General features: G+C 39.6%; 1 long non-coding RNA gene across 1 annotated transcript in view; it reads left to right on the top strand.

The window, feature by feature from the left end:
- The window catches only part of LOC146435160 (uncharacterized), a 55,626-nt gene extending 30,466 nt beyond the window's left edge, over window positions 1-25,160 (top strand). Inside the window, exons 2-4 of the long non-coding RNA XR_014853157.1 lie at window positions 23,852-23,930; window positions 24,820-24,873; window positions 25,058-25,160. This is a non-coding gene — a long non-coding RNA (uncharacterized LOC146435160). The remainder of the gene's footprint in view (window positions 1-23,851; window positions 23,931-24,819; window positions 24,874-25,057) is intronic.
- Window positions 25,161-26,508: the final 1,348 nt, after the last annotated feature.

The following is a 26,508-nucleotide window of genomic DNA, read 5'->3' as shown; positions in this document are numbered from 1 at the left end:
GGTTGTTTTTTTTTTTTTACGACTTTCTGACAGATATTAAAACATGATAAAATGAAAATGGTTTCACGCTGTGATGCACTGGGATGTTGCTCCTGAGAACAGATTTGAGCAATGCAAAATTAATATTGATTTTATCGCTGTTGCCTCCTCTAAGGAAAAAAGTCCTTGCAGATTTAAGAGAATGTTCTTTTTGTGTGGCAATCTTTTGGGAGTTGTGCTGCCTGTATTTAAGGTCCCTAGAGGTCCAAGTCCCTCAAGACTGAATGGAGTCTTAGATGAGGATCAGAGTGACTAAACATAATTAAAATTTAAGCTCTAAGAAAAGTAACCATCATAACCACAGTGAACATCTAAAGTCTTGCCCTCGTGCCCATCACACAGAATGACTCTTGGACCAGTCTCCATATAGATTTTCTTTCTCAGGATTAAAATTGTAGATGAAAACCTCATACAAGTCTTTGCGTTTCTCCCTTCTCCACCACACTATTCTCTGCTCAAAAATTAAGCTTACAAAATAGAGTTTAGGGGGATTTTGGCCACCATGACCCAAACTGGGCAACATATATTTGCACAAGGTGTTTTCAAAATGCAGCTTCCAGCCAAAAGAAATGTTTTCCAGATAGCTCCAACTCTGGTTTTGTGTGCATGGATCACCAAGGTCTGCATCCTGCATGAACTGCAGGGAATATGGAGACAGAGATGGACAGAGTTAGGTAGATTTTAGAGAGCTGGTATCTGACAGCATGACCTGTAAAAAGGAGGTAAAATCTGACATTCATTTCCTCATTCACACCCTGATAGATCAGTCTCTGTCTTTAATCTCAACTGTTTGGCTTTTGCCACCCACAGCCCCCATGAATCTGTCATTATAATGAATAATTCAATGAATATTTTTAAACTCCAATTATTATTGCCTATTTCAAGCTTCCTATTTTATGGTTTATGGAATATTCAGGGGTTGCTGTGTGTCTGTTCTGAGTGGTTGTTATAGATTTTATAAAGGGCAAAGGGAAGAAGCAGTTGGTGTTTGTTGATATAGCAAACAAACAATTCACTGAAAGTGGCATAATTGATAGACTAGAAAAATATAATTACAACAGTGAGTAAGAGGGAAGAAGAGACCAGAGAGTCCTTAAGGGTTTAAAACAGCAAAAGGAGAGTAAACGAAGGGGAGCCATTTGTGGGATTCATGAGTGGAGAAATTGAAGGGCTTTGAGATTGACTTGAAGGAAAACATGGATGAAGCATCAGTTATTTGTACAGGTTTGCACAAAAAAACCCCAAAAAACACCAAAAAACAAACCAGTAAGGCTGGGAGTAGAACAGGGATAGGACAGCAGGGCTTGCCTTTTAGCTTTAGAGAATAGTCAAAATGAAATACTCAGGCAGTGACTGAAGGGAAAATGGCAGCAGTTAGAGGAGAATGAGAGAGACAGCAAAGAAAAGCAGTTCTGAAGAAAAGCAATACTGAAGTTCAAATTGCCTACACCTAAACCTGTTTTGCTCATTTATATTTTACAAGACAAACCATGAAAATGAAGTGTTTGCCTTGGACCCACCCCATGCCCAGAGAGCAGTGACCCTGCAAAGCCTCAGTGTGCAAGGCTCAGGGCTTTGGGCACTGAGGTGAAAGGATCTCTCCTTAGCACCCTGCAGTGCCTCGGTGTCAGTGTGGGCTGGGACTCCCCTTGCTCTCCTTGCCCACTTGCTCAGAGCACAGAGTAAAGCAAAAGGCATCAAGTTGCTGTTTACTTTCCCATTAGAGTTGGTTTCTGAACAGTTGCTAAAGTCTGGAATGTTTGATATTTCAAGGAGATCACAACATCCTGTTTCACTTCCTACAACACTATATGTTTTCTGTGTTTCTTGTGGTCACCCCCATTTTCTAAAGCTGTGGGAATTTCTTGTATAGGGACAGAAGATACACTAGGAGTGAAGCTCTTAAGGAGAAAACCCCAAAGAGCCGACGTTTTCTTCTCTTCCTTGTTTCCTCTCTCTGTGTTGTTTGACTTTTACCTCAGTAAATGTTGATGAAAATGAATGCTGAAGAGATGGGATTGTCACTGTTAGTCATACTGAAAGGTATCAGTACACTTAATTTTCAAAATCCTACCCCATGTCCATTCTCCAAGTCTGGTAAGTGTGCCACTTCTTTCCCATTATTGAATTAGATATTTTGGTATTAAAAATATTTTCAAAACTATAATTTCTACATTTGTTATTTTCTTAGCCATTTTGGAAAAAAAAACAAGTAAAAGGTGAGTTTTTTAAGCCACTGGAAAAAAAATATCTATAACTGTGCTTTTGTCCTAGAAAAGCTATAAATGGGTAAGGTTGTAGCAGGAAAATGGTATGAAGTTTTATAAAAATAATAGAATTATAGAGACATGGGTAAATTAAGCGTACAGGAAAAAACAGATTTTTCTGGGGGAAATCAAGTCTCACAGGGGAGTCAATGAGTACAGCTGTAACAGTGACCCAGGTAATACAGTGCCGTTCATTCAACAAAACTTTTTGATGAGACATCTCCAAGGACTTCTGCAGTAACTAAGCTGTCATGGAATGAATGTGGATGTCCTCTCTTGAATTAACTGTCAAAAGATAAGAAACCAAATGAAGGAATAGATGGACTGCTTTCTCATGGAGAGGCCATCAGGGGAGTCATGCTGCATCTGTGCTTGTCAACGTATTGCTAAACGGCCTGAAAAAGAAGCTGAATTCAATGCTAATGAGTGAGAGTTGATGGAAAAAAACAAGTCATCAGCACCATGATGGAGAGACAGGCTCAGAAGGGGATTGAACAGCTCCAGGAAAGAACAGTCTAACTACAGCTATCAAACACAACCAGACAAATGCAAGTCCCAAAACAGCACCTCAGTCTCCATCAGAAGCTGAAACAGTTTAAGAGAGAAAAGGTGTCCCTGTGGATATGTATTCCTTCTGCTCCCTCCCTAGGTTTCTACTATCAAACTCATCCACAGGCTGACTGGAGCGACTCTGGTAAGGTGATGGATTTTCTACTGTTCCTCCTCTACACAATTCTCCCTTCTGGGAATTAGGAAAAAAAAAACCCCAAAAACATTAGAGTTAAAGCAATTCCATCAGTGAAAAAAGAGGGAAGAGCATAGTGGTTTTGGTTTTTTTTTTTCCTCTGGGATGTGCAGATGCTGTGACAGAGAGAAATTACTTACTTACTTAGGAAACAACAAAAGTGTAATGGTATTAATAGAATCACTTAGGCCTGTGAAAATGGAGATTATCTATCATTTACAAGTGAATGACGACTCAAGACTTGTAACTACTGGACTGCATAATACGGCCACAAAATGCTTCTACAAGCATTGTCCAGGAAATTATTGCACAAAATGCTTTCCCAAGCATGAGTCCAGGAAATTATTGCACAGCTGTAGCACAAGTGTGAAGATTAGTAGAGATTTTCAATAGATTTTTAGGTTCTCAATTTTTAAAAATACCTTTCATTCTCAATGCAGCTTGATTGCATATAGTAGCTGGCATGAAGGCAAGAAGCAGCTCTAGCAAAGTTTTGGGGAGAAATTGCCAGCATATTTGGATATGCTGACAATGTAGCTTCAGGACAGAAAAAACTTACAGTATCTGAATCATAGGAAGGACAGGATCATGATTCTGCAACCTTAAACAGATGAAGAAGTCTTTGAAGGAAATCGTTCCCCCAGCCTTGAGTAAGTATCACAATCTTTATCATATTCAGTCCAAGACTCTTCTAGCTGTATCAATTAGAGTTTGATTATAAATAGGCAGAAAGAGGCTGTGGATTCCTTTGTCCAGCTGTGATGTCTGGTGCTGGGCTTGATGAATGTCTTGGAATGCGATTTCCAAATGACTGGGACCATACATTGGCAAAGTGTTTGGTGGTTAGATCTGCCCTTATCTAGGAAAAAAAAATCTCCCTGCTTACCCTAGGTAAGAAAGTTAATTGTCACTACAGATACTCCCCTCTTTCCCTTTTCCCCCTCAGCTAATTTAAACCTGGTCCAGGCTGAAGCAGTGAGTTCCAGGCTGTCCCAGGCCTGGAACTGATGCTTAGATGTGTCTCCAAGAGCAGGATACATCCAAACAGGAGACACACAGGCTCCCATTTGATATTCATAGAGAGAAGGAAGGAGGGTGTCATTGTAAAGAGGTCCCAGTTTCAATATGCATTATGACCAATTCTTCTAAACTATCAACACGCATGAATTAAATCCATGGAAATTCCATGGCACAAATTTGGTGTTACAAGCTAGAATGAGCTGGTCATGTCCTCAATTGATCCTAATTAAAACTGAACAGAGGGTTTACCCTGGCTACACAGATGTACTCTGGTGGAAAATTCAGCTGCATGGTTTTTGCTTGGCTTTGGGATTATGACATGTTAGATTTATTGGCTCATTTGCTACGGTAAATGAGAGTCTCTGGCTTGAGCACCCATTGATAGCAGAGTGGTGAATAGGCTGGCTGAGGAGCAGGACAGGAATGAAGAGAGAACATTTGTTCTGAAAGACAGACCACAGTCCTCATTCCTGTCCTAGTCCATCATGACTCTGTTCCACAGCCACTGGAGATGATCTGCTTTGCCACTTGAAATGAGCAAACAGAGTTTTTTTCCTCAAATGAAAAGTGGTGTAATGAAAAGAATCTGATGGGCCACAGAATATACTACAGGAGCTTTTTTGATGTGAACTAGCTTCACTACCACTAGAAAGAAAAGGGATTTCTTGGTGCTAATTTCCATGCTAAGAATTGAAGTGCAGGGAGTGCAAAGAATTGTACATATTCTTGCACAGGGCATAATGGTGTTTGGTTTTGCAGTTACCTGCTGTACTGAGATATCCAAACATGATTTGGGAATCACGAGAATTTGAGGAACTTTTTCCGGGGAGTGTAGGCACCTGAAATGATGGATTAAAAATATCATATTTACAAGCCTAGTGAAAATGGGTAAACACAGGCAGATGAGACATGATGACTTATGTGACAGTATGAGGCTGATGAATGTGATGATCACATGCAACAAATGAGAAAAATATTTTTCTCTGATTCAATTTCTGACTCAGAATTTAAATTCTCTCCTGAAAGATCACTAACAAGGGGACACTTTAGTAAGGAAGGGAATCTGCCTAACTTAACAAAATTCAGAGACTAAGTTTCACAAAAGATTTTAGAGCATTTGCAGAGAGATGACTGAGAATGAACGCAGGTTGAATGCCAGAGGAAGGATTCTTCCAAAATGTTTTCCCTATTTTATTAACTTATCATTAATATAATACTTAACCTTATTGTAACAGGTAATGATCATTAGTAGCAATAACAGAGCAAATTTGCAGACTGTTTCTAGTCTGCTATAGGAGGACTTGATCTCCAGTGTTCAGAGCAGATCAGAGGCAGGAGAGGAGGAGCACATGGAGATATACATCCACTTGCTGTCTAACCCAAACTTTCCCTCCTGTCCTATTTTGACTGCTGGACCACAAGACTTCTGTTCTGACAAAGCTTCTCCTGAGGCAGCACCTCTCACTGCACAGGCTGAGGTCCTGTGTGCTATCATGAATTAATGTTATTTTGCTGTGTGTGCAGTGTTCCCATTGACCTGATCTGTTCTCATATCACCTGGGGAGATTTTTTTGCTGCAGTGCTAGACACAAGCCAAGACCAAATTTGACACAAGTACCCTTTGAAGAATAAAATAACTGGTACCATAAAATGACTTATACAGTGTCCTGGCATTTTCAGCTATCAAGATAAACTGCTTTAGAGTATACAATAAAGCCCTTTATCAAACCTGGTTTTACATGTTGCTTACAGCTGTGAAGAGAAATGTGTGAGAACACCACCTCATTGGTTCTTCCCAAAAAGAGCAGAAGAACAATTTCTTCAATACAATACTTGATGCTGGCAGTGGAATTGCTTCTGGATTATCAGCTTGTAGCAAAGGAAGTTATTAATACTGAGAAGTAATGTTGAGCTCAATCCATAATCTATAATCAGCTTTAAAAAACAAAAGTGGACTCAGCAGGAGAGAGAATACAAGTGATTATTTTGCCAATTACTGCACTGGTGGTGTGAAAAGGTGTGACCAAGACCCATGGAAAAGCATCCATTTGTGGGAGCTGGTAACCTGGCATGGCATTTACTGTGGGGCAGTCAGACTCCTTGGAACAATCATGTGGGTTTTTTGACTTTCCTCCACTCCTAATTACAGAACAGGTCAGGGTGGAAAAAATGCTTACTTTGTTCAAAATACCAAAACCAAAATTATTTTAGATGACCAAGGTATTCAATAAATTATTTCTCATGTGATTTTTTTCCTTGCCTCTCTTCTCCCCCTTCATGTTTTCTAGTCCTTCTCTTGCTCTGTACATTTGCAAAGCCTTTGTACTTTTTCAAACATCAAAACCACTAACTTGCACAGTAAGCCCAGATTTTCAAAGTTATCTTAAATTTTTGAAATTACAAATGGTTCCAAGGAAGAGCAATTCTCTTTCAGCCATGCATTCTGTTGGTTTTCACTGGTTGGGGAAAGTGACAAGGAAAGCAACAAGGCAAAACACTAAAATGTACAGTTGCAACCAAAGGTGGAGTATAACTAATAATTTTAAAAGAATAGTTAACTAATTAATAAAAAGCCAACTCTACCTCTCATCTTTCTGGAATCTTTGCTAACACCAACATTTCTAATTGATTTTTCCCTAGGGAGTGAAACAGCTGGTATAAACATAAAGTAAATCTACACTTCTATCAGTCTGATGGTACAAGGCCAGGAGAATAAACCCCAAGCCTGTCTCAGGGCTCATTTCAGGAATTCCTTTTAACACTGGTTCTTGTTAATGGGGTTACTATTTAATACTTGTGCATGTGTCTCTGAGCTGCTATACTAGAGTCATGTAATGACCCAAATTGTGGAGAGCTGCATGACTTCCCAAGCAAGGACCAAGAGGCATTGTGTGGAAGAGCAGGGAAATGGATCCTCCTGGCTGTCCTTGGCTGCTTTGTGTCTAAAGCCATCGTCCTCTGAGGGTGGGAACATAATAATTTACAGACTGTACTTGCTGCCAAGCTCTGCTGCCCTGAAAAGGTGTTTGTCCCCAGCAGTACTGAAGAGAAATCACTCCAATATGAGTACATTAAACACATGAACAACTCTGACAAGAGGCAGAGTAATATTTTGTTGGGTGAGCTCACTTATGCTTTATTGAATTCATCTATTGGCTGACCAACAGCTCCATCAGATGCTTTTGCAGCAGTTAGACACAGATACATGACCTCAAGTCCAACATCAAGCCCAAAGGTCCTCCCTGCTTCTTTGCTAGAGAGGTAAAACAAAAATTTCAAGTCAGCAGAGGTGTCCTGTCACCCTGATTTACACCACGTGTGATGCAGACAAAGCATTAACATTTTTTCAGCAGCGTGGCTCTGCCAAGCTTTGGCAAATTAATGTGCTCTGGATATGTCTCAAGTGCTTAACAGTTTGATGTGGCAATGACAGGTAATAGAATTTTAATGAAATTGGAGCATTTTTCTCTCTCCAGGTGTAAAAGCTTCATTAGTGTAACAATATGCAACCTCTTGCATCCATTTTTTTTCATGCAGGTTCAGTGGAAATTGTCGTGTGTTTTTAGCACATTGATATGCAACTGAGACAGACTGAAAATTTACCAGTGAAATACTGAAGAAGATGACATTTTGTCTCCACAACTGTAAAATGGAAGAAATAAGTCATTAGAAGTCTACTTTTCTGCAAGTGGGCCTGAGATAAGCCCTTCATTGTTGGCCACATGTTTACAGAAAAATTACAGTAAATAAGCCATAGCAGAGAGAAATGTTAGTCTATTCTTTGAGGGAAAAGAAAAATGTAGGCTGACTTCTCCAGTCTCAGCATAGCACTGCAAAGTACACATTAAAAATGTACAGAATAAATGGAATAGGAATTACTTATGAATGTCACAGAACAGAGATGCTGAGAGTTTAACTGCACTATTGGATGAGATTTGGATATTTGCTAGTGACAGATGGTGGACATTTGTAAATAAACAGACTGAAAGGAGGATTTCTCTTGTGGGAGAAACTCAGGGCTATCACAAAAGCCCAGACTAAGGGGTAGGGAGGTCTGTTAATAATGAGCTTTGCCCTCAACACTCTCTTTTGCCTGTGTACAGACAAGTGATACCAGGCCTCCCACTGCTCTGGCTCCCTGAAATCCCTTTCTATAGCGTGACTGAATCCATGCATACCTGGGTCTAGGTCTGCTCCTACTGTGGGCTCTCAAACAAGACCCAAACCCTCACTATTGTGTGGCACTTTTGTTCCTTCTCATGGCAAGTGCACCCTGTCCCTGTGCGACCATTTCCTTCTGAAGGCAATCCACCAGAGCTGCTCATTTGCATATCCTTTGGATCCTTAATGAGCCGAGATGCTCATTACTGTCCTTTTCTTTGGAAAAAAACCTGAGATAAAAAAGTTTCAGCCTGTGGAAAAAATTCTAGCCTTAGCTAGAGCCTTAGTTTACAACTGTGAAATAACATTTCTTTTAGATCTATGATTTTTTTCTTCCCCACTTCTCACTGTCTTCCCATGTCCCAGAGGAATTTATCCTTACTTGTTGAAATGTCTTCTATCCAGGCTGCCTCCAAACATCAAATGTAAGCCAGATTAATTATCAAGGAGATCATCACAATTTATAATAAGTCATGTGCTAATTACATGTACCCTGACTATTTTACTCTCATTTATCTTGTGAGTGCTCATCTTGCAGTTTAGTAATGAACATGACAACTGCAAGTACAACCACTACTGTGGACTGTCAAATAAAGGCATGGAGGAATTGGGCTCTTAATTAAAACTGGTATTTGCTTTGCATTACAAGTACAACTACTGATCTTGCTTCCAGGAAAATCTGTTTATTAAAAACATATTATTCCCAAGAGACAGATAAAAGAGACTAAGACTCTCAGGCAACACCAAAAGAATCACTTAGTACTGAAAACTCTTTCATAGCCATGACAAATTAGAATCTATGAAAAATACCACCCAGTTAGACCTGAAGAGCAACACCCTCTCTCTTGTGCAGCACAAATGAGCTTTCCTCCTCTGTCTGAGCCATTTCCAAAGAACTCAAGCCTGCCTGTGGTTTCCTTCCTTCAGTCTGATTTGGCCTGGATTTGCTCTCTAAAACTGTAGACCTCACAAATAATTTTTATAGTCAAGAACCACAATGAACTTGGCTGTGAGTGGCCATCAGTCAGAATACTGTTTTGTTCACTGCCAGCTCCATGGGCTACACGAGAATCTGCAGTTTGCAAGTGAAAAATGGTTTCCTTATATTTTTAAAGAACACCTCATTCCTCCTCACGACCTAAAAAACAGTACTCATGGTTTTAACACAGGAAAAAAATGTGGACTGAAATACCCCAGCATCCAATGTTTCTGAGAAAATAAGTCCTTTTGTTGGGCATCAGCATTCTTCTAGCAGTTTATGGTCTGCTTGGGGTTGGATTTTCTTTGGTCGGATGTAGGTTTATCACAACAATTACCTTTTAGAGTGATAACTTTATGTCAGAAAAACAGTCTTGCTTCTCTGAATTCTATTCAGCATCCTATTACTTTTGCCTTCTTTCCTATATTGCTTTTTAGATATCACCTGTTTCATTCCTTTTACTAGCTTGGCTAAGTTTCTGATGAATGTGATCTCTTTTGATCCTCTAAAAAGCCACAAATTGAATTACTCTAGAGTTGTGCCTCTGCATGTGACCCCCTTTCCCCTCCAATAACTTTACTAATCTCAGGGCTGAAATTCAAGAAGTCATTTCCAACAAGAAAAAAATTCTCTTACTCATAACCCTTACATTTCAGAAAGAACAAGAATGAATATGACCTCTTGTGGAATGTCTCTAAAAAGTCCATTATTTTTTTCCCTTTCCATGCCCTAGAAGAGTTAATTGAAACTCTCAGGTAATTTCTTGTTCACTAGTTCATGACTCTGTGACTCAGGTGCCATGTCCCTTTGCTCAGCATGACCTTACAGGATTTGCATCACAGCAGCACAAAATTGCAATTATGAATAGTTTAAAAGTCAAAAAGCTTGTCTCTTGAAACACAAGTTTTGCCCATCAAAGTGACTTTCTTTTGGTTAGTCAAAACACGTTGCAGTAGTAACAAACTGACTGGTCACAAGGTATATTACCTTATTTCATGAGTACCAAAACCTATATAGCTTCTAGCAGGTAGATCATTGCTATATATTACCACCCTAGATACAAAGATTTTGCTTCATGAAGACTTTCTAAACACAGATTCTTTAGCAAATACACCTTGAATCGCTAGAATGAAACCCTTTCCGTAGTACACAACATTTTGATTCCTGTTGTATGATGAATTCTGACCACATGATCCACCTGGTGGATGAGGGGAAGGCTGTGGCTGTGTCTCTCTGGACTTCAGCAAAGCCTCTGACACCATCTCCCATAGCATTCTCCTGGAAAAGCTGGCCTTGCCACAGTTCCTTTCTTTATTCCTGCTTTCCCACTCTCACTCTGCCAAGCAAAACTGTAACCAACTAACATTGCTGCCAAATGCCTATCTTGTCCTATCAGTACCAGTCTGAATACAAAGCAGGCAGTGGACTTGTTGACACCCACATTTAAATCAGAATAATGTTTCTTGTCCAGTAAGTTTGTTTTTGTGACCTTGATGACATATTTATAAAATTTGGTTTTTCTGGTTTGTGTTTGCTCATGCAGCAGCTGTGCTTTGTCTTTTAAAAATACAGCATAGTCACTGTGCCCAGCTAATTTTAAACTACATAGGTCTCACTGGTCATCTAAAAATAAGTTAGTAATGTTCACATGTAGTATACATAAAACCATCACTTGACCAAACATGGTAGCACAAAGGGGTCGTTATCAGGTCTTTGGCTCCTTCTATAATGGCAATAATGACTTTAAAATACACAACAAGACCATAAACAAGGCCCTGTACTTCCTGTTTGCTAAACACCATGAGCAGAAATTAATGTTTTTGTGCAAATAGAATTTGGTCTGTGGACACATTCAGACTTTTCCCAGCAGTGATCAAACAATAATGTTTTATACTTCCCTGAAAGGGTCTGGTTAATAATAATCTCTGTAGAACAAGGATGGTGAATATTTTGAAGGGAAAAACAATGCTGGAATGTAAACAAAAAATTCTGATCATCTGAAATATCAGTTAAAGGTTTTTCTTTCAAATAACCGTAATCAAAATACCTTGTTATCAAGCATCCATATCAGCATTATATTTTAAAGCCAGGCCCAAAATATCTAGGCCATCTGATTCCTTTTAAGTTCAGGCTCTTATGTTTCTTCTCCCTCAGTGATCTTAGCTCAGAGAAGAGATGTCAGAGGACCCAAACTGCTCAGACCCAGAGCAATCCATGTAACAGAGCAGACCTGGATTTTAACTATCCAGGCTTTCTCAGGAGAAGTACCGACCCAGATAAGAAAAAATGCCATGGGTCATCCAACATTTAGAGAGATGGGAGCTGAAGGCTTTAGCAGAATGTTTTAGTTTTCATTAACTGGGCATTTCTTTGACAAAAAGCAGAATGGAAAAGGTTTCCATGAGACAAGACCTTAAGAAACCTGTGTCTGCAGTTTAAAAGAACACTGTGAGCAGTAGAATTGAGTGTCTGGCTTTTTATTGATTTGTGTCACAAATGGCCACCTCGGTGGACTTAATCATTTTTAGTAAGGGCTGAGCACATGGTTGAAGTTTCTCTTTTCTTACTTTCTGTTCTTTCTGCAAATCCAGTAGGAACTCTGCATCTTAGAGACAACTGCATTTTTCAAACCCTATAGACAGCTGCATCATTCCAAAGTTACTGGGAAAAGACAGTCAGAATGGGGTAGAGAAACACAAAGGATATCAACACATCAGAAAAGTTTTGGGTATAAAGCCTACAATACAGGAAGCACTGATGTTTTGCTTCTATGGCTATACATCTAAATTAACATGTTCCATCCCCAGTTTGGTTTTCTCTAGACAAGCAAAAGCATCAGGTTAAACATGTTGCACAGAAAATAATTATAATCCAATTAGCAGGAATTTTGGTCGCTTAAGGTTTTAAGAATTAATTTTAAAGGCCTCAATGCAGCTGTTTGGAAGGTAGTCAGGGCCTACTTATTTGATGAACTGAATATGTAAGTCCTTGTTTTGAAAACCTCTCAAGAAATACTTCAGTATGACAAACTGTGGATAGCAATGGGATATTTTTAGTGTCATGTTTGAGTGCATTACAAGTCTGCTTGCATTCTTTCAGAAGAGGATGAATCATTACCCACAGAATGCAATAAATTTAACTTCATTTTCCGCTTAAGCAATATTATAAAGCAAAACAATTTCCTGAAATGTATACTTTATCGAAGTTCATTCATCACTGAGACTATATTTTTTAACTTAATATTTCTGTCAGGTGCATAGTACACATGTGACCCATCACAGACATTCATATAACATTAATACAGTCTACCTGTATAAAAAACATGCAGCACAGATTTCAGGGAAAGCTCTGCACCTCACAAAACTCTGAAGTCCTGATTTTATTTCAATATCTTACACAAATTTTAAAGCTTTTCTTCAGCTTCCCTTTAACCATTTCCCTGTTTCTTTCAGCACCTCCCACATTGCTGGTTTAGGTCATTACCAATTCTCTTTTTTCAAGCTTTGTCAGTATTTGTCCAGCATCTACAATATCAGAGTCCCAGCATCACAGTTTTGCCTTATTGTGACAGAAATAATAAACACATCTTTGTTGTTTCTTTCTGAAAGCTGGCGTTATGGCTTCCTTAAATACTCAGTGTTGCACTCAAATGAAAGAAAAAGCTGTAAGGACATTGCCATCTGATTGTGATGGAAAGGGTTCTGCCTGTGTGACAGCATGAAAAGCCATTGTAAGGCATGGCTTCCCACAAAACAGAAGAAAAAGTGTTCTGTGGTTTCAGCTGAGCATGTGAATTTTCCAACAACATTTCAGGGCTTTCTGCAGCAGCAGTTTTCATAAGTGAAGATGTTTTCACAAATGAAGATAGACTCACACAATTACAGGAGTGGGGTTTGAACTTCATGGTAGGATGGATGCCCTAGTATTGCAAAGCAGCTCCTAAGAGGAAACTTCTATAGTGAGAACTTTGTGATGTTTATTGAAGCTTAAGTACATATTTTGCCTAACTCATGGCACCTCTCATACACAAAGCCCTCTGTTGAGAAAACAAAGTCCACTTATATTTTCACACCATTCCAAACTGAGCAGGTTAGATTTCATGAAATTCTAAACAGCAGTGGTGCCTATTGTTCTTGCTTATGTTATCACAGGAATCCCATTATGTTTATATAGAAGGATGTCTTTTGTGTTCAGTAAAGGACAAACATTCCAACAAAATTTCTATACAGACTGCATTATTCACCTGGGGTGAAGGGGGAAAAAGAGCATCCAGAAAATCATCTGTTAGAGAAGTTAGGAATATATGCTCAAAGTAATAATTTATTCAAGCAAACAGCTTATTTAGTAACCCTATATCATTAAGCCCAGGGCACATGGCAAATTCACAGAAACTATGGGAGAAAGGTCCATTCAGAAGACACTGACAGTGATCTACAACGATGTTCAATGATTCTTGCAGATAAGCAGATTTTAAAGGTTAGAAGGAAACGTTCCATCGCCTTGCCTGTTTTCTGTAGGAAGAGCACCCAGGGTCTCCTGTAACTTATGTCTGAAGAGTTTTCCAAAAAGATAGTTTATATGTAAGGAACTAAAGAGGTGATTCATTCTCTATTTGGCCTCTGTTGGTGACCTGAAACTCAAGAAACTTGCATTTTTATTTGAAAGTGTCCCAAAAGGGGAGTTTATGCATAATAACCTATTTTATGAGGCTTATAGCATTAAATTCTTTTTATTCTGAATGCTAAGATCTTTACAGAGAAGGGAAGAGAAAGGAATTCATAGTGATGAGGCTTAGTACATTTCTTCTGATTTCTGTGAATATAGCCAAAACATGGGAAAAAAGCTAGTGAGTTTTTCTAAGACAGCTGAAGGAAAGCTGGGATATGGGAAGGCCTTCCCTGCTTGGTTGAAATGTAATTTTCCTGAGACAAAAGAGCAAATAAAAACCTAGGGCAAATAAATTGACCTTCTTCCTGCTCCAGTGGTGTGCTTGCCACAGCCATTAACTTGACAATGTTTTAGTTCTTGCTTCTGATTGAAGGTGTTGGGACAGCATTATAGTTCATTGACTGTTCAAAATATAGAGCATTTCAAACAAAGGAGGAAAGCTTTTATGTTTCAATAAAGTGCTTTTGGAAGCATGATGGAAAGCTGAGAGGCAAAAAGAGATTGCAAATGCTGATGGAGGCATTTACACCAGGTTCCTAGGCTCCACTAGAAATTCAACTCCTGGCCTAGAAGTGCTTGGCATCGTCTTTGAGCAGCATAAATCTGAGAGGAGGAAAGGAATGTGAACGAGCCCATTAGCCCAGATATCATAGATCTTGTACTTTTGGAACTCTAGGAATTGACAGCATATGTTGGTAAAAAGCCTTAGAGATTGGCCAGGACCATGAGTTCCTGTTGGGAAACAGCTTGTTTATCCGGCTTTAATTTGCTGCAACTGGGTTGCCTGTGTGAGGGTATGTGGCTACACAAGCACATAAAAGCCTTTTCAGTGCCCCACACAGCTCCAGCTGGACATGCATGCCATCCTTCACCCCAGAATGGCATGCAGCAGTCTGGAGTAACAGAAGAGCTACTTCCCCTTTCAGAGGCACAGCAGCAGGACATATATTCCAAACCTATCTCACTTAATCTGTGGAATTGTTCAGGTCTCTTGCCAACTGGAAGGTGGTTGGCAGGCACACATGGGCTTCCAGCCTCTCTCAAACACAACTTTGTTTGATAGCCTGCTCTGATGAGCTGCACAAGAAAAGTCAGCCCCTAAAATAGGATGGATGGGCTGCAAATGCTTGTTTAGTCTAAATCACCAGCATTCACTGCATGCCATACACAGAAGGGTCACAGCTCAGAAAAGGGAAAAATGCCTCAGAGAGGTCACAGCCCAGGGTACATTGGACTGTATTTTTGGGAGGCACAGCCCCTTGACCACCTTGCAGAGGCAAAAGCAAGCAGACTGCTTGGAGCCAAGGAGAACTAAACACTGAGATCCAAGAACCAAGGAGCTGAAGAGTAGCAGCTCCATGTCTGCCCCACTGCTCCAAGAGTTTGCTGAGGCTGGATGGGCAGCTTGGCCCTGGGGAGCACAGAAATGTCAGCTTCAGGACTGCTGCTGCTTGATTTCAGCCTCACAACAGTCATTTAAATTAGCCAGCAATTCCTGTGGCAGTACAGCCCTGCACCCAGTTTAAGAGCCATGCAATTCAATCATTTAGCTTTTGCATTTAGCTTGATAGCCACAGCTTGGCCACCTCTCTCATATTTGTCCCAGTTTCCCTAAGCAGCAGCCAGGGGATTTTCATTGTATTTCCTGAGGGAAATTCCAGTATGATCAAAATATAGCTCTCAATGATTTCCTGTGAATTTCCTGCAGTACTAGTACATCTATCAGCACAAACCACAGTCTTTTAAATGAATGTGTTATACAGCAAGATGTTTGAAAATGTTCCTAAAGGGTGAAGGTTTCTGTAAGAGTTTTTGTTACAGAATTCAAGAAATCAACCATCTGCCTATAACCATCACAAGCGCCTGCTGAGCCGTCAATAACCCATAATGTTAGATTTTTGTGAGTTGGAAAGCACATGAAAGAATATCTAGTTCCAACCCCTCTCAGTGGGGCTGGGATGACTTCCACTAGACCAGCTTGCTCAAAGCCCTATACAACCTGTCCTTGAACAATTCCAGGGCTGGGGCATCCACAGCTTATTTGGAAAATATGTTCCAGTACCTAACCACCCTGATAGTAAAGAATTTTCTCCTAATTTCTAATCTCAATTTACCCTCTATCATCTTGAAGCCATTCCCCCTCTTCCTATCACTACAGGCCCTTTTAAAAAGTCCCTCTCCAGCTCTCTTTTAGCTCCCTTAGGTACTGGCAGGCTGCTATTCATATCTGCAAGGTGTGGTTATAGATACCATTTATGTTAAAACTGTGTATTTAAAAATGCTGGAGCTACTTTATTGAAGATCAAAGTACAACCAAGTTCTCTGGTGCAGGAGGGAGTTGGAGACTCCTCAGCTTGTGATGGATATATGATGAGACCAACACTAGGGAGGAAGAGGAGTACAAGCTTTTGACTGTGCTATGGGATTGGATGGACACAACATTCATCACTCAATCTAGAATTTTCCTTTGATATCAAAATTAAAACTGTGATGACACCTACCTTCTCAGGAAATCATACCAGACTACCTCCAATGTCTATCCTAGTTTGTAAGGTCCTGCCTGACTGCTCATAAACAGCTCTATTTCCTGGCAAAGGATTGCTTTGGCTTTACTACTGAGAATAAATCCTGTAAGTGTCTAGGAAAAAACAAACCCCCTAGAATTAGAGTACAACTTTCAACGTGAAATCCAATCCAAAACTGTAATGATCTCAAAAGTTGGGGTTGCAGTTCATCTTGTAGCCACCTCTTGCCACACAACTTTGACAGGACATGAGTGAAGTTTGATTTACTTACTAACAGAAGGAATCAGGGCATGCCACAAAAACTAAAACTACTAAAAGTATCCAGAGTTTTGTGGGCCATAGACAAGAAAAACATCAATACATACAGCTCTCCCTCAGGAGACTCTGCTCCAGTTATGTCAAGAGTACAGATCGATGCTTTCAAATTGGTTTGTTTTGTGTTGTACTTGGTGTATTAAACCACCACTGTGTATGTTTTCATTAAAAAATAGAAATAATTAATATTGTGGCTTGGGTTTTGATGGCATTTTTCCTCCTTTTTGCGGTAATAACATTTCTGCATTTAAGCAAATGTGCTGCCATGAACAGAACTTTCAGTAGGAAGAAACCTTGGAAGATCACTAGTCCAACCTCCTGCTCAAAGCAGAGCTAACTTCAAAGTTAGACCAGGTGGGGTTCAGGCTTTTTTCTGTTGAATTCCGGAAATTTTTAAGGATAGAGATTTCACCATCTCTCAAGAGACTCTGCTGGAGCTGCATATACAGACTTTTACAGACACTCAAGGTCAGATCTGTTTCCAACCTGAAAGCTCTTTGTTAGTTTTGACTATCAATATTACAAGGAAATATCTCATTCTAAATGACATAAAACTTTCCCATTGGAAGCCCAGAACAAATATTACCAGTAATGTTAAAGGCTTCATCAATTTCTTTGCCAAATAGCAAGCAAATCAGCCAAGAGTGACGGCATTTTAGATTCGCTTTAAATAAATTATCATAAATAGCAATATAAGATGTAGAGTAAAATAGTCTTGGATAGTGTGACCAAAGGCTTGATATTAAACAAACAAACAAACAAAAAGAAAGGAAAAAAAAATACACAAGTAGATGCAGTGCAGTGGAAAGGCTTGCCAGTTTGCAAGTATATATTGCTGAACTTCACGTGTAGGTCTCTCTGGAGAGCCCATGAGTTCAGTGATTCAGGGACCAGCAGGAGACCTTGCTCTCCAACACTTGCAAAAGAAGGCTTACTACTTTTTGCAATGTTTTTGATGCTTGTAAATAGCTTTATTTATTTTACAGAATGCTTATTTGATGTTATTTTGTTAGCTGGAATTGCTGACAGGCTATGAAGCAATTTATTAATCTGCAAGGAGAATATTTTGTAAATTGTATTTGATGGATGTTGGCATGTCCCTACAGGTTTTACAGAGTAACTCTGAAAATGACATTTTTATCTTGTTAATGGATGATGGGCCTTATTTGCCATATGGAATAATCTGTCAAAAGAAGATCCCATTTGCCACAGTGAGGCTAGTTACTTGTGATCTGTGTGTCAGATGGACTGAGAGACTGGGGGGTAAAACTGAAAGATGCTGACAAGGAATATGGCAAAATCAGGAACAGATGTTGTTCTCACAGTTGAGAAAGAATATGTATAGACCTTAGTTTGCAGCTTATTATCTGAAACTATTAATGATGGTTCATTAAATGAAGAGTTTTTTTACACTCAGTAAAAATAGGATAAGGTAAATGTACACCTGAAAAACATTAGCCTTTTTCTCCAAGAAAAATGTGCAAAGTGGAAGAAACTGAGGATTCCTGGAGTGGATTAATAGCTAAGAAGATGGAGCATGAGGCAGTTTGGCAGCAGCAGTCAAAGGCTATAGATTGCTTGTTGGGTGATATCCAGAAGTGGATGAATCTCTCTGAGACAGAGGACACAACAGCCACATCCTTTTTTCCTTTGGGGCACAGGAATGAGACAGACCATCAACAAATTTGATGGCAAAGCAAGAGAAGCTCCCAACTGAAATACCAGGGGTGTCCCCAGATAAAGCTGAAGGGCTTTTCCACAAGTGTTAATGAGTGACTGTGCTCAGCAGTGGGTATTGGGAGTGGCTGAAACGACACAGAGGACTAGCAAAAAAAGTGAAAACTGAGGGTGCAGTCAGAAGAAACTTTGGTATTTTAACCTGTAAAAACCATGTCACAAAAATTTAGAGCTTAAGTGTTACTTGAAAATGGGTTTGGTTTTGAGGAAAAAGCCTCTTTGATTGTTCTGTTGTGATCATGAAAGCAGAAATCTGTGCTTTCTTTGACAAGACAGATGACTGCAGTGATATTTGATTCTAGACTAATTTCTTCTCCTGACTCAAATTGGACTACTGCTTTAGCTGTAAAGGGATAATATATTTTTGTTTATATTTCTGCTATAGAGCTTGCAAAACATCTGTGTATCTGGGAAAAAATATGACATATCATTTATTGTAAAGATTTTCTGATATGACTTAGTGCTATAGAACAATCTGTCTTAAATGACTTTATTTTATTAAAAGTATTTGTTTGTTAGAAAATAAACAATTCTTTAGGGAAGAATAAAGAATTTTGAAGCAGAACCACAAGGACATTTTAAGTAGTCAAGCAGAGAGCTGGAAAAGGATTAAAATGAAATTTCTCTCAGTTTAAATGGGTTACATTCACTCAGATCAACTCCTGTTCAACAGGAAGGATTAAAAAAAGAGCTCTTTGCACAAAGTCAGGGAACTACAGAAAGGACCTTTAGTTCTGGCTTTGTCAAAATTTCTTTTTTGGCTCAATGAAAAAAATCACAATGTAAAGTTATGTAAAGCTTGGAATGCAACAGAGGAAACACAGGTGGCACAACACATAAGCAGCAGAGGACAGCTGATGATGCTCTAAGTGTTTTTATATCTTGCCTCAATTTAATGAACATTTAGGAGGCTGTCAAAACCAGAGCAAATCTTGTTCAAGGCATAGAATTATTTGAAACCTTTAGTTTTAAACACATGCAGTCTAAGTCATTAAGATACAGCCTGAAGGGTTCTCCTCTCTATATGACATTGAAGACATGCCCATTTTCATTAAACTGTCATTAAAAAGACTTGATATTAATGAATCACTTTTACCATTTAATTTCCTTTTCAGAATCATAAATTATCTTCAGTTCTGAGCTCTACACTTTGCTCGTTTGCTTTCAAATATTCTGTACTCTGCAAGCACTTCATGTAGAATGGGGGCACTGAGACAAAACAAAACCCCTCAATGCTTTCCTAACACAATAGATTGCATCTTGCAAGGTCTCCTTGCAAAATAGAATTGCAAGTGCTTCCAGGACTTTAACAGCAATGGGTTTACACTTTTACACTTATGTCTGACAACAAACACCTACGAGAGCAGTAGATTTCAAACAGCTTCTTGACGCTGAATGAACTACAGTGAGAAAATGCTTGGCAACAATTACTGCATGAAAGATTTCCTGTCCTGATTCAATTACTGCTGCTTATATTGTCTCTGTTAAGTTCCCCACTGAAGTGCTTTCACTTAGCACTTCACAAACTTTACTCAAGCTCCATCTAAGAAATAGTTAAACACTTTTTGCTTGCTTTTTTTCTCGCTTGGATAAGTACAGGAGATGTATTTACTGTTGTTTTTTCAGCCTATGGATCCTGTTGGAGGCAACTCCTGCTAAACAATTTCTTCACTCTGAAGCAGAGTCTACACTGCACTCAGGATAGTGTGACTCTGGTTTCCTGCTGGATCCTCTGGACACTGTCATAATAAGACAACATAACCCCAAACTCGTTCTGGACTAGTAGATGCGGGCAACATCAGATATGCAGGGATTCTGTGGAGCAGGAAACTGGGAAACACACCACTGAGGAGTGCTGTGGCAACTGAATGTTGGTATGTTTATGCACACATCTTCCCAAGGCCAAGAAAAGAAAATACTTGTGTTTTGTGAGGCTTTTACAGTTTTCGGAAAGTAAGAAACAAAAAATAGGAATAGTGTATAGTATGCTTTTTTCTCACCAAAACCACCTTTTCCCACATCATGATTTTCGAGCTGTCTCCATAATCTGCTGTTCCACTTATTAGCACTGTATTTTGGCATTTTGTGCAAGAATGGCACAGCATTTCTTCCAGCCACATTGCTTGGATGACAATGCAGAACCAGCTGCTTGTACTTCTTTTGCTTTGATTGCCTCTGAGATGAGAGACTGGAAGGCACAAACTGAAGCCCTCACTGAGCAGAGCAGCTCTTGTGCAGACACTCATTGGGACAATCTTGCTGAACAGTAGCCATTTGGTCAGGAAACAGTCCAGGTCCTGCCCCTGTCTGGACACTCCTAAGAGCATAATCTGACAAAATGGCTTTGCAACATCTTTGAGAGGGAATAAAATGATCATACAGATTTTTAGAAAGTGTTTTTTGCCGATTGCAAATGTCAGTAGTGGGGTAATAATCCCTTTTTGTGTGTGTGAAGCCTGACTGTAGCAATCTGCTCATATATAACTATCTTTTCCCTTTCCCAACTGAGTGAACAGCTTTTAATCACATAACCTGAGGACAGATCTGTCATTACCTGGATTTTTCCTGTGGTCTGCAGTGAAGAATGTTTATCACCCCAGTTCAGATTTACCATTGTGCAAATAATAAATCACAGAGATTACTATTTCAGGGTTTAGCCTAAATGCAGAGCTGAGTTATGTTGCCAGTCCCCTCATTAGCTGATAAACAAAATTTGACTGACAGAGGGTTTGAAGATCCTGAATTCCTCCACACTTTTTGAGAGCAGCAGTCCACAGAATAAAAAGCCCAATAAAAGTCTCCCTCAAAGATTTCAGATCAATAACATTAGATATCAGTGTGTCCAAAGACAGGGAGTAGCTATAACTGTCGCAGCTACACTGCTCACATCTTACCAGACACAGGTTGTTTGATATGGGGAAAAAAGCCCAAACAAAACCCCACAAAGATCCTTGAAAGAGACAATGACTTAGAAATTTGACTATTCAGAATTATTCCTTTTGTTAAATCTGAGCAATCCCAACCTTTTTCCACCCATGATAATTCAGCCACAAACACGTCTGACAACACTTGAAACATCCTTTACATTGTCCTTTTCTCTGTAGCTCCGGTGCACTCTGCACTCTCACAGCAGAACAAACACCACTGTTTGTCTGTTCTTTTCATTTTCTGTAACAAATCCGATGGACCCATGGATTGGTGAAGCCATTAGATATGTCTTCAAGAGAATGTCTCAGCAGGCACTCCAGAGCACATGGTGTTCTTGTCTCTTTAAATGAATAAGCCACGTAGCAGCTAAATTGGGAAAGCAGCCAAAGAGTTCCCAGGAGACCTGCTGGCAGAACCATATCATAGTCCTGTAATATAAAAATACGAACTCTGTGGCATTACAGCTCCTTTGTTGTGACACTTTCCAAGATGGCTTTGGGTAACAAAACAGAACAGCAAGCAGAGAATCATCAGGATTTGAGGGCACAGATAAAACCACCCAAGTTCTCTTCCTTTCTTTTTGCCTGTTTGGAGATGCTCTTGGCTCTGTGTCAGCCAAGAATGACACAACAGACCACCATTGATTGGCATTTTAATTTTAATTAAATACTTGTCTGTACCTGGCCCTAAACAGCCCCACTTTTGCTGCTCTTCAGACATGGGAAGACAGTGCAGAACAGCTACCACCTGAGGAAACAGATGGGGCTGAAAACCACCTCCCAAAACCAACCATAAAGGAACACTTCTGTGTTTAAACAAACCTGTGGCATCTCTACGGCATGAGTAAAACCCATTCCTGCACAAGGTGGGGGACAGTTTTTCAGGCTCAAACTCAATGTGACCAAAGACAAAAGATCCCTCTAAGCAGGAGACAGGACCTTAATAAAACTGAGCCCTAGAAAAGAACCTTTGATTTTTGCCCCGAGGAAAGGCCTTCAATCAGTGGCAAAACTGAAAATCCCTAGCCCAGATAGTTTGAATCACAGCCTGGAGATCAGCTCTCCTAGTTTTCTTGTCTGACAACAACAGACACACCTCACACACAACTACTGATGTTCATTCTTACAAGAGAAGGTTGAGGTTTCTCTAACTGTGAAAATATATGACTGTGACAGATAGGGATAAAATAGCTGCTTTGAGGTCTCACAAAAATAGTGTTTTCTGCTGAGATTCAGCAGGACAGTAACAACTAGTGCTCCAACTCTTGAATGCAAAAATCAAAAATCCACCTGACATTCAGAAAAATAACTGTTTTATACATATCTGCAACAGCCAGATGCTATGAATCTTGTGCAGCCTCAGGGAATATCACATTACTTGGTAACATGTGATTTGATATTCCAAAGAGAAGAATAACCTGACAAAATTTTGCTAAAGAAACATTACCAGAAGCATCCAATTGCTCCCATTTCTTTCTCATGCAATGTCTCCATGGTACCCAAGGGGAGGGAGTGGAAGTACAAGCTTAGCACCAGATAGAAAGATCCAGAGCCATTTCTATATGATGCCACCCATTACAAGAATAATATTTAATTCCAGTATCACTAAAGGAATCAGCATCTGTTTATCACACAAATAATAATGAAATGCTGTGCTGTAGGTTAGTTGCACATGCAAACCTTTAAGTCTATAGACATTTCCCAATGAAAAGCATAACTTATGAGAAAAGAAACACGATTTATTATTAATATATTAAAACAAATTGTTCTCAAACAACGTGAAAAGAAGAAGCAGGCTTGGTAATGCTACTAATTTTGTGGCCCACAGACAAATTCACTTGTTCTCTTGGTTTTTAGATATATAAATATTCTGCACTGTGTATGGATGTGCTGGTTTCAGCACACAGTTAGGAGGCAGAGTTACAAGGGCAGTGACTACTGAAGGGATTTATCTGCTCAGCACTGGGGCAGCCAGAGATGCATTCCTGTAGAGCCATAGCCAATGAAAACAAACCTTCCTGAGAGAGGAGGAAGATTCTCCTTTCACGCTATGAGCCATATGGTAAATGGGTTCACACAAATAAACAAATAAAAACAGTTTCTCTCCCACTCTGGCTCCCCCACACACCAAAAAAAAAAAAAAATCCTGAAGCAGCAGGACCATTTCCTAAAAATACAGAATCTGGTTTTGTTTTATTTTTGTAGCTTATGAGGAAAGCTGCTCTAATTTCAGTTGTAAAGAACAGTCAGAACTGAAATGAAATATTGCTGAGTTTTGCTAAATGCTTGCTGCCTGGTGCTTTATCCAAATGGTTAGTTAAAATAAATCTTAGAAAGGCTGGGGGTCCCAAATGCAGCTCATCTTCAACTCCCAGTCCAAGCTCTAGGGTGGAGCACCTAAAGATGAAGTTGCAGACAAGATCTAACAGCAGATGTGAAGAACCACTAATTTTCTTCTTTCTTTCCAGGTTGGAAACAAGATTTCTCCAAACTGAGACAGAATAAACATGCCTGCAATAAGGCCCTGTGAGACAGCTGGCTTTACAAGTGAGGGGTGATTACGAGACATAACTTCATAATTTCAGTGTGAATGTTGAGCTTCCCCCAGATCCTTCAGAGATGATGATTTCAGTCAGGCAGCTGGACATTTAAATATCCATTCTGCTAGTCTGTAGGCATTATGTACTAACTGCAGCTCTAGTAAGCATGCTGAGCCAGCTCCCATGAACACATGACATAGACAGAAAGCTGACATGTGGGCTAATTACCTTATTTAAGACGGGAAGCAGAAATCTACCCCTAAATAAAGGATATTTGTGGTGGCTATTTAAACTTTACCCAGGAACAACATGCAAACACGATATTTTAAACAACTCCAAAAGCTTTCTGAATCATGGTCTGCCCATGTCTGACCTACAGTGGTTTTGGCTAAATTTATCAGTGTCATTCAGTGGTACAGAATACATATTTCAAGAATCAGGAGAGTCCCCCTTTTTAGTACTGCTTTGTAACACAAAACTGGGATTTTTATTTTCTTCTCAGGAATAACATAAAACAAGGACAATGCTTTGTGGGTCCCTGGTTGTGACTTAGCTCAAGGTTGAGGATGTTTTTCATCTGAAAGGTATCCACAATTATATGTAGATAAAATGAAAAAAACATAATAAGAATACAATAGTTACTTTCCATCAGGTGAAAATTGTGTTAGTGAGCCCAGTCCCTCAATAGTATATTGGTCTCCAATTTTTTGTGAAAAAAGTCTCAGAAGTTCTGACACTTTTGGCATGTACAGAACATATTGAAGTCAACTGACTGCCAGTGGGATAATTACCCCATGTTTCTGCATCTTTGATTTGAACAATTTTCAATACCTAAATTATAGTAAATGAAGTTTTGTTTCCCAAGAGTTTTGTTCATCACCATGTTCTTTTTACAGAAAATCTTGGCACAGCACACCACCCAGGACTGAGATCTCCCTTGCAAGTTGATGGTAAAGGCTAAAGCTGTGTGTGAAGACAACGTTCAGTTCACCCTGTTCTCATGTCCTCAATTACTTTCTGTAGTTTCTCAGTCTGAGAAGTTGTTCTGGCAACTTCAACCAATATTTCATCTAAAACTGGATGGTTTTCTTTCCTTTCCTTTTGAGAATTAATTTGTCTTGTACAATGTTCCAGGTCTGGGCTTGGCTCTGGATTCCATGGCAGCTCTGCCAAATACTGAGGAGAGGGTGACTCCACAGCCCCTGAGCATCACCCTACTCACAGGCAGTCTGCACATTGTAAACTTAAAATTCAAAGCAGAAGTTGGTTTCTCAGAGGATTTTTCTGGGTGCTTTTTGGCGATTGCAAGAGGTACCTTGTTCTGACTAGCAAACATGTTAAAATTTTTCATTGCTGTGGAAAGCTCTAAAGCCCCATCTGGTTTAGAGCATTCAAAATTCCTTTCTGCAGTGTGAGGGACATTGGGCCATGAGTCCCCTGTGACAGGGAGATACCTGCAGCCAGTTTTTTATGCTTCTCCTCCTAGCAGATATTAATAAGGTCCATGTTCTGTCTTCATAGTTGCACTCTAATTTTACCCATTGACCCCTGAACTTGTTCTGGTTTCTGAAGCACAAACTAAATTTCCTGCTTTACTGGAAATTGCAGGTTGCCTTCATTCTTTCAAAGAGACACATATACTTTGTCAGCTGGATATGCTCCCATAGCTTTTCTTTTCCCTCTACAGATTACCACAGACTAACATGTGTTTATGGTTATTTCAAAAATATTTACAGAGAAAAACCTGAAAGCTTGTTTCTCAACACAATTCCTATTCCAGCTTTCCCTTTCTTTGATACTGAATACTGACTACAGAAGAAGAAAACAAAATCTAAAAATGAAACACTGGTGTATCCACAAAACTCTTTCCCCATTTCTTTCCATGACCTTGGACTGCAGAATGAGCTTCTCATATAGAACAAATCTTTGAGCAAACAGTCTGGAAAAATAAATTAACCAAGATCTTGATACATACGCCTAAAGAGTTTCCACATGTTTGTGAGAAGGGAACTCAAAGTACTGAAAACATTTCTCACGTCATGCTTTTGCAAGCTTTCCATTTTTATTTGTTAAAAATATCTCCCCAGACTTTCCCATAACTACAATGCTCGTGGCTATATCACCTCCAGCTGTGATCTCATCAGATGTCTCAGGCAGAGCAAGGTCAGCCCTGGCTGGTTCATGGACATGGAGCTTCCAGGAAAGGCCATGCTGTGTGGAACACAGTAATTAATACTGGATACCAAAACGCTAGATAAAAGCGACCTGAGTTCAGCCTTGGGTTCTGCTACCCACAGAAAAAGAGAAAAGAGGTGGTTTGACAATGAAAGGAAGCGAATTAATAGATGTTTATCAATTTTTTGCAAGTTGTAAGTAACAATCAAATGTGCCAAGATGGTCTGAGTTAGGAAAAAGAGCACTCTGCTTTATGCCCACAGCAATGGGAGCAGTGGCTGGGATTAGCAAAGAGCATCTGTAGAGAGGAGTGTGGAATTTAAGATGCACTTTGACACAAGTTTTCAATGACTCTGTAGAGCTCCACTGGGGGGGAGTCAACATAAAAGGCACAGTGGTTGCTACTGAGT

Source organism: Lichenostomus cassidix, chromosome 6, assembly GCF_008360975.1.
Source record: "Lichenostomus cassidix isolate B80296 chromosome 6, HeHo_3.0, whole genome shotgun sequence".
Classification (NCBI taxonomy): domain Eukaryota; kingdom Metazoa; phylum Chordata; class Aves; order Passeriformes; family Meliphagidae; genus Lichenostomus; species Lichenostomus cassidix.
This window is presented reverse-complemented; position numbering and strand designations above follow the sequence as displayed.